The sequence below is a fragment of the Anguilla rostrata genome, chromosome 5 (assembly GCF_018555375.3).
Source record: "Anguilla rostrata isolate EN2019 chromosome 5, ASM1855537v3, whole genome shotgun sequence".
NCBI lineage: Eukaryota > Metazoa > Chordata > Actinopteri > Anguilliformes > Anguillidae > Anguilla > Anguilla rostrata.
This window is the reverse complement of record NC_057937.1, coordinates 54,618,119-54,637,077: the sequence shown is the minus strand read 5'-3', so window position 1 is coordinate 54,637,077 and position 18,959 is coordinate 54,618,119. Positions and strand designations below refer to the sequence as shown.

Sequence of the window (18,959 nt, the reverse complement as noted above, 5' to 3'; positions counted from 1 at the left end):
CTGTTTTTATGGAGGCGGGCAGTAGTGCTACATCACATTACATCACATTACATTACAGGCATTTAGCAGACGCTCTTATCCAGAGCAACGTACAACAAGTGCATCGGTTCAAAGTGCAGATAGCGCTGGTGTCATTAAGGCTTTCGCACGTTCTTAAGGAGCTTAAGGAGGCCCGTCTTTTTATTGTTTTCTCCGCGTGGCGCGAGGCGCAAACACAATAAAAAGACGTCCTCCTTAAGCTGGAACTGGAACCCTGTGTGGATGTCCTCCCCCTTCAGTTTGTTTGCTTATGTTTCGGTGGAAACAGGACGTCGGACCGTCAGTAGAGCTGTCTGCGGTGCTCCTACGCATTTGCGTCCTCTGGGAGATGCACAGTTAAGATACACATTTATTTAGATCGTGCATTGACATGGGTATTTTAATAGCTTTGATATCTAAATTTACATTCTGCATATTCTCCCATGAAACCTAACCCGAACAGCTTTTTTTGAATAAAACAATAAGCATAAATAATATATTCTATTCAGGCACGTTTCCGTTCTGTCTGTTATCGCATCGAGAACTATTTATTTTCTGCACTTGAGCTGTACAAAAGGTTAAACTGTGATAAGACATAAAACTGTTATATTCCAAGGAAATACATTTCAGATATAGTGCTTAAAAACAACACAAAAAAAACAGGAAGAAAAGAAATCATGGTTTAGAATGGAATATACTCATAATCTTTTTGGGAGTGCTGTTGTATTACTTGGGAGAATATTATCTTTTTTAGATAAAATACCGTAGGTGAAAGAGTACTTTGAGGAAGGACCACCGTCTGCCCAAAAGCATTGACATTCACTCAGGACTACAGCTCCTTGGCTCAGTGCCCGTCCGTATTAAAGAGGTGTAGGCTTTTCGGCCTGGCGCCCTGAAGATTGTTTGGAATTGGGCCCCCCGTACAAGATTGGTCTGCCACCTGGATTTTGTATTGCTGGGATATCATTACGCCACCCCCCCCCCCCCCAGACAGCAAACAGCAGTCAGTCTGTACTGCCATGGCTTAATTACAGCCCCCTTCTGGCTGACTCTGGCTGTGGACATGTGGTGGGGAGGCAGGAGTTTCAGTTTCCGTGGACAGTTTTGTGTTGGCCGGCTATGGCCCACTTATTTTATCCTGTGAGTTAACTGGTCAATTTAGGAGCCCTATTTCCCTGACATGTCTCCCCAAATGCCGCACATCGCCCCAAGTGCATTACCCCAGCTGATACAGGGGAGGGACAGTTTCCTCAAACGGCTCTTCTTTCACCTTCTTTTCTTACTCTCCATCCATCATACAGTCCTGTGAGCTCAGACCTGTCTGCATTGCTGCACATTAAATCGTGTTTTCGTGGTCTGCTGGACATATTTTGGCAAAAATAGAGAACTTTTCCGTGTGCTATCATCTTTAAAAAGTAGTACATTTTGGGTCCACAGCCTGCCTGTATATAAGTGTAAGACAGACAGAAGCTGGTATTTCAGATTGTTTGCTTGTTGCCTGTGAGGTGCTGAAATGTTGCCACTTCTTCTACGAACAGGTAGCTCCGCATCTCCAATGCACTATATATTTTGAAAATTGTATGAGTGGTGACAGCAGAAATGTCAAACTTGGAGCTTCTGTGACGCATGGGTTTTGAATATCGGAGACCTGAGTATGCCTCAACCGAAGGATTCGGTCGAAAAATACGACTATAGATATCGCTGAACTAGCTTTTTTCTTGTTAACTTCCTCAGCATGATTAAGCTACACGACATAACTCGGGGACGCATAAAAACCCCCAACTGTTTTTTGCCTAGGCTTGTGGCTATCTCATTTATCGCGCTTCTGTTATTTTCTGTAGTCAAGTTTCTGCGGATGGATGAAAAAAAAATGCTCATACTCGCACCGCAGCTCGGTCATCGCCTTAGCCCTCACAATACCGCCATTGTGTCTTTCTTTCTCCACAGTCCTCCCGCCATCCTGCTCATTGCTGTGGTTCTACAGAGAAACCGCTTGCCAAAAACGCTGCTGGCATGCTACACACTGAATTGAAATTTTCATTGGCTCTTGGCAGCCCTTGGCTCATGAAGTCTGACATCTCAACAAAATTTCATGACTTGTCTTGAAATTGAATAATAGCTGGAAGTTGCTTGAAAGAACAATTATTGTGGCTTGTGAGCACCTGGCACACTGCACTATCTACATCCACTGTAGGGGCTAAAGTTTATTAATAATCATAACAAACACATTTTGACTATAATAAGGTCTGCATTTTAAGCTTTGGAGACATGAATGGCTACAGATATTTCAAAATCATTTTTAAATAATTAAAGATGGAGATACTATGCTGTATGGGACACTGAGCTACACAAAGCAAGATGAAAAAGGATGGGTTCCTACTTTAAGGAAGCAGGAAGCATATACATTGCTTCTTCATGGCCCCATACTGCATATGTTAGGATAGCATATTTCATTACAATTCGTATCATTGCAGAAGTAAAGATGCAGTACCTTTCATTCTGATGTGACCATTTTGAGCATCAACTTTGTTTTTAAAAAAAATAATATCCATTACCAGTCTTGAGGAGTTTTAGCATTGCGTGTTAAAGCTACGAAAAATGGAACAGGCACATATGTGTGTCAGCTTGCTGCGAATGTTTGAACTGGTTTTCCGAGGAAATATTTAAAGGTTTGATTTAGCAGGTCAAATCTCGCATTTAGTTTTTGTGAGCCCTGAAGCCCTGACTCGCTGTGGTCACATGGCATTTGATGAAAGGAGTGGAGGGGGTTCCCTGCGCAGCCTGGCCGCATTCCCAGACTGCATCTGATCATCCCCGGTGTAATTGGCTCCATAAATTCTGTATGCTGATGTGTGTTGAGTTGTTTGGGTGCAAAATGGCTGGCGTGTATCTACCCCGTTTGGTGCTACACATTGGTGGTGTTTGAGACGCAATCCACTACCGCTACCAACCCTCCCCCCTAGAATCCCAGCCTTTCCCTGTGAAGTGTCTTGAGATCCCTGCAATGGAAGTATGCCACTGTATGCTGTAAACGCAGTTAATTTGTTCATTCATTGGCCTCCGCTTATTGTGTGTTGCTTTTTTATTTATTTTTTTATACCAAAGTCTCAAGGGTGGGCAGGAAACGCTCTTTATCTAAATAGAAGCTGGGACGCTAAATGCTTAGCCGGACTCCAGGGTCCTCCCGCAGTAATTATGGCAAAAAATAGGTCTGCTTCACTCTACCAGGCCAGAAGCATCTGATTTTCGTTAGCATTTGAGAAGCCAGAACAACTGAAGAGAATACGCTACGGTAATAAACGTGACTGAACTGCATTCAGAATTCTCAGTGGACCGCAGTGGGACCTATTAAACCATCTAATTTTTCACTCACGCTCTTCTTGATATGCCTTCCTGCCTGTTTTAATCACAATACTGTTCAGTTTGCCCTTAACCGGAATTTACTGGAAATATTTTGAAAGAAAATATACAGTAAAGATACTCTACGCATTATAGTGGGAAATATGCTAATTATTGCTGCTTTAAGGTATTGCTAAATATTACGCTGCTGGAAAATAGATTTTTCATTAAACTTCCAAACATATGCGCAGATTTTCAGTATATTGCTTTTAAAAAGCATAAATAAATTTAAAAAGCATATGGCGTATGGATACTAAATATAGTTCTTGGGTCAACAAAACTTGCAGGAATGAAATAATGGAAAATAGACACTGTGCTCTATAAATTAGGGTGGAATACTGCAGGTGCAGGGCGAAAAAAAAAGGTCACAGAGGAGTTTGATCACACTGCACAAAAGAAGCCTTCATTAGAAACTCTCTCTCGCTCTCTCTCATGTGAATTGTATGATCACAAATATAAAATTCTGCAGAGGCGGATGCATATATATATATGTGTGTGTGTGTGTGTGTGTGTGTGTATTCTTTATGTAAAATAGTGTTAAAACCCGGGATAGAAAATGTTGGTAAGGAACCATAAAAAAGCATATCTTCAGCTCATTAAAACACCTATGGCAGCACGGTGTGTGTGTGTGTGTTTGTGCTCATTTGTGTGTGTGTGTGTCTGTGCTTTCATGTGTTCATGGTGTGCGTGTGTGCGTGCGTGTGTAGTAGTAGCAGTAGCAGTTCTGCCCTGATACATTAGCAGCACTGTATTTCACATGTATTACTGCTTTGCAATTATCAGGGCTTGGAGATTTATCTGTTGTGAACTATCTTTGAGATCATACACTGGAGTGCAGTCGTAATAACAGCCTCGCATGTAAATCATGACCATACCAGTAAATACAAGGGCTCTCTCTCAGAACCACCCCAGTAATATGCCGGTCACGCAAAGCATGGGTAACTTGCATGCGCCTATGGCTGCAGGAATGGTGGGAGAAATGAACCCGCTGAATTTTCAGTTGAGTTGAAGGGGAGAATTTAATAGAATTGCCAAGGTAGAACTGCCAATAGACGCCTTTGTGAAGAACGGAATTTTTTTCTCTGTGGAATGAATTGCTGAAAACTGGACAGACATTCCTAAAGCCTTCTTGCTTCCCAGTGTCCTCCAGGCTGGTCGTTCATTTCTGAAACACGAAATCATGAAAGAGCATGTCTCCATTCAGATGAACTGCTTTTCTGGAAAGTTCTAGGGGGCAGCCAGAAATGTAAGTGAGCATTTTATTGCTGGTTTCTTTTTTTCTTTTTTGTCTTGAATTTTTTTGTGAATCATTGCACATGGTATCACGTACTCGTGTTGAGGTCATGAAGTGGCTAGTACGGTGTCAGTTTTGGGACAGACGGCTCCGTTCTCCTCACCTCTCCTCCACACGTGCCCTGTGTCGCTCACTGCGTAGCGGGTAGCCTAACTCCAAAGCAGACAGTTTTCACTGGGGATGGTACTCCTTGGCGGATTCTCAAGCCAGCACTCCCATTCTTCATATTCATAACAGCCCCCGGGGGAATTGTCCTAATTAGCTGAAATGGGTGCAACGGCGGCCAAATATTTCCGCGCGATTGAGACGTCTGAGGAATACGCTCGTTTGTGCGAAGCGCAACGCACCTCGCGTTCCTCGCTCTTTCTGTGCGCGCTGCCGGTACTTTCTGTTTCCTCTTCCTGTTTCCACCGATGCCGTAGTGACCGCAAAGCAAAAGAGGACACACAACAGGGGATTACTCACGCTGCATCTGCATAACATTGCGTAAGGCGGCTCAGTCACAACCAAAGGTAAGTGTTAAAGCAGCGCACTTATGTAATCATGGATAATAATTCCTAGTGCAGTTTCCCCACACTATTCAGTGGCAAGGCGTCCCGGTGCGTGATACATCACTGTTTGGTTAGCGGCACCAAACCACGGCCAGCACCCTAGCGGGAGGGAGCAGAGGGCAACCGGATGTGAAATCAGTGAGAGGTGGAAAATATGGATGTTACGTAAGCCCTCCGTTTTTCTGGCTCAGTTTGTCTGGCGGTGTAATTAGATTTTGTGCTTGGACGTGAGATGGAGATTATGCAACAGGGGGAAGTGCAGAGTGCAGACGGTCCAGCATCCCCCTGTTTGGCACGCGCCTCAGAGCGAATCTCAAAAAAGCAGAACAGCAGACACCCCGAATCGCCCCTTCTGGTGTGTCATCTTGGCACACAGGGCTGTGATTGGTTCTGCAAAGGCTGGCTGAGATTGATAAAAAAAAAACATAAAACACTAGAGTGCTTCTAGATATGTGTATTCCAGTTGCGCCTCACGGGTATTATTCTTTGCTCGAATGCTTATTTGCATCAGGGTCTTATTCCCGGAGTTTGTATGTGATAAAGTGTGACATGCCGTCTCTGAAATCCTGGGAAGGAAATGCTTCTTCTGCCACACTGGAGAAGGCAAGGCTGAAAGCAAATAAGTCAATAGGTTCTCATTAAACAAAAAGAATTAAGCAGGAACTGACAGTTGCGTGCGGTGCAGACTTTAAATAGAACATTTGTGAAGGTAGGGGAAGGTAAAATAACTGTAGATGTGCCAACCATTTTATGCTTCTTTGGTATCTCTGTGACTCTTGTCACTGAAAAGTTTGACTTTATTCCTTTAAATGAAAAATAAATAAATAAATAAAAATCAACTTTGAATGACCTGCTCAGAACTTTATCTTGTGTTGTGCAGGCCCACTTTATAAATGTCACTTTGTATGACAGCGCGGTATCAGAGCAATGGTAAAGCAAGTTGAGTTATAACAGACTTAATGGCTTTACAGTGGAGAATTGCACTTTGAGATCTCTTTTTTATTTATTTCTTTTGCTTTTTTTAAAATCAAGCAGTCTGTAAATTGTTCCTGGCAAACTGTTCTGTGTTCAGGATTTAGAATCCACCGGAGTCTATTTTTTTTTTTTTGTGTGTGGAGGAAATCAGAGAATACATAAAGCTCTCTGCCTCGCATTCCAGATGTCTGTCTGTGCGTCCCGAGCGTGCAGAGGAAGCAGAGTGAGTACGTATGTGCGCGCTCGAAGGGCACATTCCAGCATAAACTGGGGGCTGCTCACACGCGTGGAACGCATCATTTCCTTCTGATCCATCAATCAGTCAATCCGTCAGCGAGGAAGAGGGAAAAATATCAGCACAAATGAGGGAGGGAGAGGTAGAGAGAGTTAGAGAGAGAGAGAGAGAGAGAGAGAGAGAGAGAGGGGAAAAGTGAGTACATCTTGCTGGTGACCTCTGACCCGGCCTGTTAGCTGAATAAATCACAGTGTAATGGCGACGTTAACGGAGGCAGTAACCTCTCACATGGGCGAATGACCCTGTTGTCGCTGTCGATTTAGCCAAAGCGGGTGGCTTTGAGAACGGCCGCCAACAGAGCAGCTACTGTTGTTCAGCTCCGGATCGCAGGTCCACTCTGAGAGATGCGCTGGAATGGCTGGATTTATGGTCCGGTTGCCATGGTAGAGGGCTGACGTTCTGCTAGCGCGGTAGTTGGGTTGTCACTGAAAACAGATTAACCGCCTTTTCCCGATATCATGGGATGCGGTCCATCAGGGTCACCAGATCCATCTCCAGGATAGGGAGGAGTTTTGTGCCTTTGTTACATCACAGATATGTGTTCACCATGACTATCAAAAAGGTTTTTTTTTTTGTTGTTGTTTTTTTTTACGTCGAGCTAAAGAGCTGGTTTTCAGGATAGGGATGCACCCAGTTGTCTGGTCTTGAGTCCTGACCAATCAACACTGGCAAAAGCGCATCACCTTACAAGAGTGACCTCTCTGGTCTTGCAGTCTTCCAGTACAGTGACACACATCTCTGCAGGTGGACTGTAGGGAGAAAAGAATCGCTCGCCAGTTACACCGATTTCCTGTCACCCAATGCATGCTGGGATAGGCTCTGGCACCCCCCTGTGACCCTGCCCAGGATAAGCGGGTATAGATATGGAATGGATGGATGGAAAATTTGTTAGGGAAGTATACTAGAGACGTAACAAATCACTGCTGTCAATACTGAACTGCAGAAGCTCTGGTCCTGGGTGTGTTTGAGGACGTTTTCTTCATTTGGCTTCAGCTAAAGTTAGCTTTAAACTGCACGGCTTCTGGAGGCAGCCAAATCAAGGTTCAGCCGAGGCCTCAGCATGCATTTCACAAATCCCCGAAATCATCGCTGAAGAGGCCCGTGTTATATGAAATGCCGTCATTTACCCCTTTCACTAAAATAACTAATGCTGCACTATTTTCACTGTTTTTGATGACTAATTCAAACGTATTTTAAGGTCTGTAGTGGATACCCTGCCAGACTGAGGAAAACATAGAGAATATATGTCACTCCAGGGCTAGTCAATAGCGCTGAGCTTTATACTGCTGACTACTTTAGCACTGCTGGTGTGTCATGGTTTATATCTTACGCATGCATACACATATTTACGCTAGTGGGGAGGCCTCCTGTCTAAAATCAATACATACTTTATTTACTCATGACTCAACCATATTTGTGTTTCTCTTTGTTTTCTTGTGCAAGAATGTTGATGAAAACCACACTGACTGTCCTTTCCATTCTTGTAATGCAATATTGAGGGGGTGCAGCATTAAATCGAGTTAGTCCTCTTTATGGATTTGTGTTCAAGAGGTTAGTGATATTGCAATTAGAAAACTAGACCCGCAACATCCCTGGCGCAGGTGTGCCAGCCATATAACACCTGAATCCAGTCAGGAAATAAACGTCTCTTCCGGTGGGATTACCGTGGCCCATAAACCCCCCAAAAGAATCACATTGGAAGATACAGAAAACAATTGTAATCCCGCGAGGATTAACAATCTCATTTCTCCACCCGCCGGAACACAAAAGAGGATTTCCCCTCCCCTCCTGGCCTCGTTTGATATATCTGTCGCATTAATATCTTATTAATTTCTGAGGGTTTTTCCGCGCGAACCGCCATACGGGGCGAGCACTTGAGCGCGTGCAGCTCGGATCCAGCTCGCCGCCGCTCCCTTATCCCGCCCGTTCTTTGTGTGCTCCCGAAATGGCGGATTGGACTCACGCCGTGGCTGAAAGCCACAGCTACAACAGGCATCCCCCACCCCCCTTTTTCCGAGTCTAAGAAAAGACCATTGTGTGTACTGTACGTTAAGAAAGAGGTATAAGCCCGGGGCGCGAGACGCAACCCCCAAGTAATGCTGCATTAACTGCTTGGAACGGGCCCAGGGAAGATCTAGCCCAAGGCTCACAGGCACCAGGAGACGAACCCAGCCATAAGCCGGCGTCCCCCGCTCTGCTCTTCGAGTCTGCAAGCCAAAGGTTACCCCTGTCATCAGTCTGGGAAATTACAAGCATTTTCATGGTTATAAAAGCAACATTGTTTATTGGCTTTGGCAGGGGCCCTTATCCAGTGTGACTTACATAGCGCACGCATGATCCATTTAAACGCCCGGAGATTTACTGATGAAATTTAGATTAAGTACCTTGCCAAAGGTTACAGGGGTAATGCCTCACCTGGGAATTGAACCAGCAACCTTTTGGATATGCGCCCACTTCCCCGCTCAAGCTCTAAAACAGCCAGGATGTGTCTTGTTTACGTGTCGGAAAATAACAACGATAGCAAGGCAATTGTGCGTAAATATGTGCTAACTATGGTACCACTGGGCACGGTGCAGTCTTCTGATGATTCTTGAACAGCACTTTGCTTTATTGATTATGGCTATTACAAGCAGTACGCCAAGCAGTTTTGATGTAGCGCACTGCGGGAACCCACTGAGATTGTTAGCGTTTGCTTTGATCCCGCGGGATAACAGCAAATAGCGCTACTTCTTTAATGCACAGAAGCGGCCATTACTACGTTTCCAGCATCTCAGTCTTCGCAGCTCACAAAAAAAAAGACCACATTTAATGGCGAGCCAGAGCTTGAGGTTGATGAATACCCCTCATAACGTCTACACACAAAGGAGCAAGAATCACTCCGGTGTTCCTTTCAGGAATCTTAGGAGACAAAGCCTTCTTTGGAGACCCAGCATGCAACAGCCCATCTTTCCATTCTACTTCCAATTAGTAACCACAATACCGCACTACAAAGAACAGAGTGATGGACAGTCTTCCCCCTGGGGACCGGTGAAGGTTCTGAGGTGGATGCAGTAGACTTTGTAATGAGGCTCATCAAGTCGCATCATCCGTTGAGCCGACGGCATGCGATTCACGTGATTCCTGTATGCAAACGGGTGTGTCAAGGCCCCCCCGATGCGGGGAATTAGGGGGACAGCTTATTACCTGTGGCGTCCTGAGGAAGCCAGGAACATCGAGGACGAGCGGCCTCATCTCCGCTCTGTCATCTCGTCCCGTCGGCTCCGATGCGTCTCCGTCACCGCGCGTTTAACCGCCGATCCCGTGATCAAAGTACGCCGGGTTCCGGCGCTGTGCATCAAAACCGTAGCCAGCTCAAAAAAAAAGAGAGAAAAAAAAAAGCCTCCCATCATGCTGCAGTAGATAGTATCTTTGGAGGGTCAACTTGTCAACAGATGTTAGGGCTCAGACAGAGTGTCTTTGTTGAGCGTGCAGCCTCCCAGGCAAGGTTAGAACAATCCACACCCTGTTCAGCAAAAAGAAAAAACACTCACAATGGGCTTTTTAAGCCTTTGTAAGGTGGACGATAATTTGAAAAAGTGCCTTGCTGTGAGATACAGGCTTGTCCCTTCTAATGAAATGTTCTGGAAGCACGTTCAGTCTCTGTCAGGAGACTGTGAAATCCTCCTTCCTTTACCGTTGGTTTGGAACGAACTGTTGATTTTTATTTCTCACCAACAGTGCGGTAATTTGGTTTATTTGATGTGCGATAGCGGCCTGGAGCAATTTGAAGAGCAGTTTTTTTTTTTTTTTTTTTTTTTTTTAAGAGACATGAGCGTAACTCTGCTTCTTGCTGTAGGCTAGGGGAGCATTTAATGCACAAGGAAGAGAACACTTGGCTGACTTACGCATTTCATAAGGAGACGTGATCTTTGGAAATGTGCGCTTTCTTTTTTTCTGCAACACCCACTCTGTCTTTTTCACTCTTTCTCCCTCTCTCTCCTTGCCTTGACATCCTCTTTGTGAGCTTAACGATCATAGAGATGGTTTTGAGCCCGTTTCACTCAACCACGAGTGAGATCAGTTCAGTGACTATGAAATTGCAAGTTTAGCGTATTCGTAATATGCTACTGGAAAAGCAAGATGAAGAGACAGATTGGTTTAGTTCTATTTTCTCCCCTTGTGGTGTGTGTGCAGGATGTTCGCTGGCGGTTCTCTGTTAAACCTAATAAAAGCATTCTTTTTTAAGGAACAGGATTTGGTTCCTGCTCATGAGCACCATGGGCACAGGCTTGCTGGTTTGAAACACAGACTCCACTGGAGGTACCATTTTGCATAATCCAAACAATTGTTCTATTTCATGAATGCTTTTATGATACTTCGTGTTATATATAAACCTAACTCAGTCAGTTTCACACGGTAATTTGTCAGTGGCACTATTCCAGTGGCAAGATTGAGTCTTTGGCCTCAGAACTTTTTGGCCTTAGTGTAATAAACATTTTCGTTTAGATTTATTACATCACTACCCTGAACTTTTTGCTTGAAAATATTATGAAATACCTATGCTAAGGCATATCTATGATGCACTGGCAATCTCAGTCTTTATACACTTTAGCCAAATTTGTGCACCTGAGTTTGCACCTAAAATGTGTTCTGGATGTTTCTGGGCGTGGTGCTCTTTTCTGTGTGGGAAGGGGTGGGCGTGGCTACAGAGCCTGTGGCAAGAAGTGCTTGGTAGCTGCTGCTAAAAGTTACCTTGGAATTACTTTTCCTGTGTAAAGATCATTATAACACTGCCTAATTAATGTTAATACATTTTGCTAAAAATGCTATCTCAGACCACCATTTTGCTTGTAGCGTTCTAGGGTGTGTCCTCGACGGAGGTGTGGGTGGGGTTGAGGACGAAGGAGCAGACGGCTTTGTTTACATACACTGAGCCTACAAGGGCTGCAAAATCCTACATGGTATACCTTTATTATGCATTATGAATTTGCTGTTAATAATAACATGTAGTTCAACCAAAAATTTGAAAGAAACCAAAAAACTTCAAGCGCTTTGAAATGTAATTTAAAGAACGGTGTTGTCGAAACCTGATTTTTAATATTTTAAGCTTTCACTTTATCATTCTCACCATGACAGTTATCATATTAAAATTGCACCTCAGATTTCATTTAGCAAGGTTTTGATGATTTAGAAGTAGACTGCCCCAGAGAGGGTCTGGTTGAATGGCTGTCAGAAAGAACATGTATCTGTTTTATTGTGTGATTTTATATCTGGCCCTTTCTTATTAAAAAATAAATAAAGAAATAAATTGAACAAAGGAGGTGTCAATCATTCAAGGTGGCCAGATTCATACTTGACAGAAATCTCACTAATGGAACACACACACGCACACACACACACATCCACACATGCACTCGCACAAACACGAACACACGCATACACACACACGCACATACGCACATGCACTCGCTCACACACACACACACACACACATGCACATGCACACACGTCTTATTTTATTACAGTTTAGAATATGTACAATCGGAGAATATAAGTAATGTAGGTCAAGGAGACCTGTTCCTAATAATTCATCTTTTCTCTGTTTTTGCTTCTTCACCAGGTTCTAAAGTATATTCTATCTCTGGGTTTAATCTTCATTTTGAACCTGTCATCCTTCCTTCCCTCTCATGGCTGCAGTCTGGGCTCTTTCGTCTCCAGTTCCCCGCTTCTAAGAATCCCAAGCATTTTATTTTTCCCTTCTTTTTCCTAAAATCAGTCCCAGACGTTGCGGTATCCTGCCCCCCCCCCCGACTCACCCCCTTGTGTCCCAATGGGATGGGGTAGTCTGAAACTGGGGCCACTCCTCCTGGCTGCTCTTGACAGGGACCCAAAAAGGTTCAGAGAGGGCGGGGGGTGGAGCGGTGGGGGATTTGGCGGTTTGGAGTCTTTGTACAGCTGGAAAATAGATGCAGTCACTTCCCCCCTTGTGTGAAAGGAATATTCTTAGCCTTTGTATTGGACAAAAAGGGAAGAGACGTGGCATTTATTAACCTCCCATGTTTAATTATAGATGAGGCTCCTTGCAGCTGATGGAAAAGCTGTAGACCTGCAGATGTCTTCAATGACTTTTTTTTTTTTTACATTTTTTATTGCCGGGTCGTTAACATTCTTGGATACACATCAAAAATCTGAAATGGTAATTAGAATGGTATAATAATTACAGCCCTAATTATGACGTTATTGATGTGTTCAAAAAATCGGTCTTTACAAATCGTGAGACACCCTGGCATTTTGGTGCGCAGCATGACTTCGTGAATGCGAGGCGCTGGGTGTATTCGCCGCCCTTGGTTCCCTTGAAGTAGGCCTTCTGTACTATAAATACAGAAAGAGAGATTTTGGTTAATGTCGGCGTTGCTCGGAATTAAAGCGCACTTCCTCATTTTCGTTCGATTTGACCTTTTTTTAAAGAAAATGTTGCGCTGTATTGATCGTTCTTGCATTGGTTCTCATCCCGGTCAATTCTGTTTACTTCTGCTCCTCCGTTTGTAGAAACAATTATGGATTTCTCAAGAAGAGGGCCAAATTAATAAACCGAGGGAGCATAAAAAAATGTAAATTTATGTCTATAAATCGTTCATTTTGATAGATTGTTCGGTAGCTGGCCTATAAAATGTATGGCCGCTTACATTTTATGACCTGCTCCATTATCAAATCAATATCCTTTTTAGTCAAAACTGTTATTTTGCCATCTTGTGTATTCAGCGGTCATCTGCTATATATTATCCTGAAATAAACCCTATAATCTCACCACATGCAGGTCGTTTGCTCTGCTACTCTGCAGATATAGACATTTGCATTAACAAATGTGAGAATGGAGGAACATTCAGTGTAATATAATTTTCTTCATTTCTGATGGCGGCCGGTAAAAAATGGGGAACAAGACAATTGTCATTTTAAATGTTTTTTTTGTTTTTTTGTTTACAGATTTAGAGTTTGCATATAGTCACCCCGTCTCTTTTTGTACTTTATTTAGCGCTCCAATGATTTAGACTTCATATGATTAAGTGATGAGTCAGCGTGCCATTATTACCTAATAACACGCTCACGCACAACTAAAACTTAAAGAAAAATGACTGCCCGACTGAAGTTAGCTTCCACAGAAGCCTTAAGAAAGATGATATACCCTGATTATGTATTAAAATGTTATTAAGTTATAGTAAACATTTGATTAGCAAAATGTTCAGGTCAAATTTCGCTATATATGTTTTGCATAATAACCACTGTGTACAGCTCAGTAAGAAACAATCCAGTTTAACTGCCTTGATCGAGTGAACAAAAAAGTAAAGATCTAAAATTCGAACCTGCAACCTCCTGGTCACAAGGTAATCTCCACAACATCACCCTGTCGCTTACTGCTGTTATTTTTCTGGCAGCTGGTTTGTTTCTAATCCTTTCTTTCTTCTCTTTATTGTCCTTCATTGAAAGTTGCATCTTGCATTGAGGCTCGTTGACAAAAACAGGTCCTGCAGTAGTTGTCCTCTGGCAGGTTATTCAGGGTAAGCCAGCCATTTTACTGAGCATTGTTCAGCACCATAAAACTTTGCTCTGTCAAAAAAGACTATGCTCCGTCGACGATGTGCACCACGCACTGCCGCGGATGGGCCTAGCTCAAGCCTGTTGTGAAGTGCCGGAGCAGTCCTGGTCTGCCGGCATTTCCCTCTCTGCTGGTTATGCCCATCTCAGTGACTGCACCGGTGATGATGCTCCTGGCCTCGTGAATCAAGGCTTGTTCGGCTGGTTTTTTCGCCTGCCGTTGCCACGACTGCCGTCGCCTCGTGCAGCGCTGCCGTCCGCGCGCTACGGTGTGACAGCGGAGGCCGCCGCTCGCCGTTCGCCGTCGCCCAAACCTGTCATCGCCGCGGCGGAACGCGTCCGCGATTCCTCCTCCGCCCACTGCAGCCCGGGGGAAGAAAAGCGCCCCTGCTGTCAGTCACCTGTTTGAACACGAACCTGCCCGTCGCCGCTGGAAGACGATCAGCGCTGCTTTGCTGGCGGCGCGCGCGCGAACACCTACGCCGATTAGCCCCTCTAATTGAAAGGCAATTAAGCATCGGGTGGCAGTCGAGTGAGTGAGATCGCAGGGTTCTCGACTTTCCATTAAGGAGAGCAGGAAGCAGACAATGCTAATGAGCAGCTGAGTTCCTTTTCCCTCGGTGGGGCCGACGTTCTGCCACTGAAGGCCAGTTCCCTGTGATGTCACAAGGCAAACCTTTCTGTCACGGTTCAGGCATTTAGCAGTCACTCTTATCCAGAGTGACTTGCGCAGCTGACAGATTCTTTGCACACATTTCTTTCTTTCCATTTTGTGCAGCTGGATATTTACTCAAGCGGTTCAAATGAAATATCTTTCACAGTTGTACGATTATGGCAGTGACCCACCTGGGAATTAAACTTGTAGCTTTTGAATGACAACCTCAGTTCCTTAACGACTGCGCCACACTGCCACCCCTGTAAGATCCGTCGCCCCGTGACACAGTATCGTCATCCGTTTTTACTGCTGTATGTAAAGGAGCCTCCGTCTAGCTGCGTGTTACACGGAACAAGCTTCTTTTTTTTTACGTGTGTCTCGCACAGAGCTTTTAATTACGACCCGAATGCGGCACGCCCAGAATTTATTCAAATTCGCCTGTGCTACGTTGGCATCTCTTGACAGCGTGATTCATACTGTGAAGACATTGTTTTCCACGAGCAGAGCTGTGATTTATTTTCTTCTCTTTTCTTTTTTTTTGCCCACTGGGTTCTGGAGAGTTGTGCCGCTAGTCAAGGAGAGAAAACTGGAGTACAAAGAGCTTTCGGCTCTCAGAAGAGGTTTTTTTTCTTTCCATGAACGAGTGCAATTACCTGTCAAACTGCGAAACTGTGACAGAGGGCAGGGGATTGCAGTCCTGGGCTTTGATCGCTTCACCCCAATTTGCTGGACTCCACATAACGGGGATGCGGCCGCGGTTTCATTAATACATTTATGCGGACGTAATGACGGCTCCATGCAAAGGTAGAGGAGGCAGAGAAACGCGAAAGAACAAATCTACCCTCTGGTCGTATGAAAAGGTCACGGAGGGAAACGCAAAAAAAAAAAAAGTACAGAACTTCTTGGGAAAAAAATAGTTCTGAGAAAGATGGGGTCCAACAGAGAGGTGTTGTAACGCGCGCACACACACAGACAGGCAGAGGCACACCTGCTTTCTCTATCAAAGCGATGCGGAAGACCTCGGATCCCCGGGAAGAGACGACCGCAGGCCCATCTGGTTCTTAAAGATGACGCTCAGCCAGCTTTTCTTCTCAAGGTCTTTAAAAAAAAAAAAGAAAAAAGTTAAATCACAGACAAATTACTGAAAGATTGCTACCCCAACAGAATTATGCCAAGAAATGTATTTGCGTTGTGAATTAGTCCGTGCGTTATATTTGATTCAATTAGTGTTTCCTGTCTGATCTTTTTTCCCCCCACGGTTTTTTTCATCCTGAATAAATGTGGCTGAATCTGAAAAGTTGTGTGGTTACAAAAAAAAACAATAATTAAGGGATAACAGCCTAATATTAAGATTCAGATTCAAAGCTGTGCTATTTTGAAGGCGACAAGGGGTGTTGCTTACAGAAATTAACCTCCTGCAGACTCACTGCGATTTTCAGCAGTCATACCTGCCTCATCAAAACAACTATTGGCAGCATTAAGTAAATGTAGATTATTAATTTTTTTAATACTTGGTCTAAGTATGTAATTATTGAGCAGTATATGTATTAATAAATACATATGGTGCTAAATTCACATTCTCATCCACAGCACTGCACTGGAACACTTGTTATGCGAGGTCCATCACGATAACAGGACAGGAAAGCAAATTAAATAGCTATTTCCCATATTATATTGAAATATTAACCTGTTTACTAAGCTGAGAAAACTCAAGACAGATAATTATCTGGTAAAAGCCAAAACTTGAAAATGTGTGAAGAAACACAGGAGGAAAAATAATATTTTCCAATTCCCTGTCACACAAAAGCAATTTCATAGATAGTTGACTCAGAAAGGTTTCTTATATAAGTCAAACGATAATTAAAAAAGGGGGAAAAAAATGGCAACAGGATAAGTGTTTATTTACTGACTTCAAAATGGTTGTTTTCTGAAAATACTGGGACGTCAATGCCTTGCTGAGGAATTCCCATGGCTGTATTTTTTCCGGTTGAGATTTTGGTAGCGTATGAACAGATATGCGACTGCAGACCCAGGAGCAATGCGGAGGAATCAAAGGTAGAATCTCTTTTCACGGCTGCTCGTGAAAAAAAAAGAAGAGTGTTCCCAAAACAATATAAGAGTGGGGAGGGGGGGGGGGGTAAAAAAAAACCAGTAAATAAACAGCGACTACTCTGCCGTTGCAGAAACGGTCTCGACGGACTCTTCTTCAGCGGCTCCTTCCCGCTCTAAAACCTGGTTAGGAAGCCGAGAGGGCAGCGCCGCGACTCATGGAAAATTCATTTGGCTCTGTGTTGGCACGCCCGCCGGCGTCGCCCATCTGCGGAGGCAGGAAGTGCGTCCGCGAAACCCGCGGCGGCAGAAGGCAGATCCCTCTCGCGCGCCGCGGGGGGGGGGTCCCGGGGCGACGGAGGCATGCATCACATTTACGCCGATGTGACTCAACTTTTATTGGCTGGAACGGGCCGCGTCCGACGCCTCCCCTGATTGCAAAGCAACAAGCCAGCAGGAATGTTGATGGTGAAAGAAAGTGGGGAAGGAGGCAGAGAGAGAGAGAGAGAGTGAGAGAGAGAGAGACAGAGTGAGCGTTTTTAGACACTGAACTGTTCTGAATTCTTTTTTCTTTATTTGTTTGTTTGCTTCTTTCTTTCTGTCTTTCTTTTTTCTTTCTTTCTTTGTTTCTTTGTTTCTTTCTTTCATTCATTCAATACATAAATGATTTCTGTAATAACTTCCAGGGGGAGAATGGAAGAAGAAATAAATAAAAAAAACGTGTGTTCCACATGTGTGTTCAGGATTTTCTCATTCTGTAATCACCTCCAAAGCTGCAACAGAACTTTTGTTTTATCTTTTTTTTTTTTTTTTTTTTTTTTACAGCCTGCCCCACTTGGCTGTGGGAAAATATAATTAAAAAAACAAGATGATTGTCAGAATTTTAATGAGCTCCTACGCCCGTGCATATTAGAGCCCTTAGCCGGCGCTTAATGATGCAGTTTGTGGAATGTTTGATTGGTGAGAGTATTCCAGAGCTGCCGTCCACCGAGACGCTCGCTCTCACAATGATTTATGTGCGTGGATGAAAAAAAGAAAACGCACGATGTATGGAGGGGATTACTCATAACGTTAGCATACTGATGTGTGTCCTGTTTAACATCCTTCAGTCTTACTCGTGCCCCCCAAACTCCCATAAATGTGCTTCAGGAGCCACTTTAAAGCGTTTCCGCACTCTATGGTCTGGTCTGGTACGCAGCACGTTGAAATATGCAGGCATGGCCAGTGCAAGGACAAGCGGTAAAATGACCCAGCCATTTGGCTAACAGAGCAAGATCATTTTTCCGCCTCTTTCCACACAAGCTTACCCCACGATTCTGTCTTTCCTTTGACTGGGTCGGTGAAAGGTTATCAGGGCCCCGGAGTGCTGGGTTGCAGGTTCAAACCACCAGAGAGGTTCTTTTAATTGTCCCCAGTTGTCAGCTTGCTATATTTCCCCACAGGCCGCTGTTCTCCCAGTGACAAATCCAGTTACAGATTAGCACTAGAGGAAGTGAATATGCTGCCTGACAGTCTCGCCTTTTGTGCTTTTGCATTTTACCTTATTTTTTTGAACAAGGACACTACTGTACTGCACTGTACACACACATATATATATATATATATATAACTTCAGCCTGCAAGTCAGATTAATCTGGGGTAATCGGTTTGTTAGAATCTGGACTTAATGTGGTAGTAAGTTGCGCTTCATAAATATACATTTTTTCATCAGATCCAGAGCCAGTCCTTGGTAAGGAAATATGTTGAAAGGGGTGAAGGGGCGAAGAACAGAAGTGTAAATTCCATAAGTGGACATTTTAAGGATAGATGAGTCAAGCCCCAGATGAGAGGCATGGTCTCTGAATCACAGGGCTTTTATTGCTCAGCAGATGCCAGATAGCTCTCTGTGACCTCACACAGGAAGGTGCTCGGTGTGCGACTTGTTTGATGCCATCCTCTGTGTTTTCATTTGTCTCCCTTTTTCAACGAACTCGCCTTTCCTTTGCCAGACCGAGCGTCTGCTCCGACGGCCTCTATCCACAAAAAACCAGATGTTGCGAGCGAAACAAAACATTGGCCCTCTGTGAAGCTTTTTCTTTTTCTTCGAGAGGAAATGCGCCACTCGAGATGCGGGCCAGAGGCAATATAAAAAAATAAAAAAAAAGCACTCCC

The 18,959-nt window shown here is 44.1% G+C and overlaps 1 protein-coding gene across 2 annotated transcripts in view; it reads left to right on the top strand.

The window, feature by feature from the left end:
• Positions 1-18,959, top strand: part of LOC135255704 (cadherin-11-like) — a 61,947-nt gene that overhangs the window by 20,023 nt on the left and 22,965 nt on the right. The window contains exon 2 of one of the 2 annotated variants that reach the window (XM_064337228.1): positions 10,758-10,831. The exons of the other annotated variant lie outside the window; for it this stretch is intronic. The gene's annotated coding sequence lies outside the window, so the exon portion shown is untranslated. The remainder of the gene's footprint in view (positions 1-10,757; positions 10,832-18,959) is intronic. 2 annotated transcript variants of the gene reach the window in all.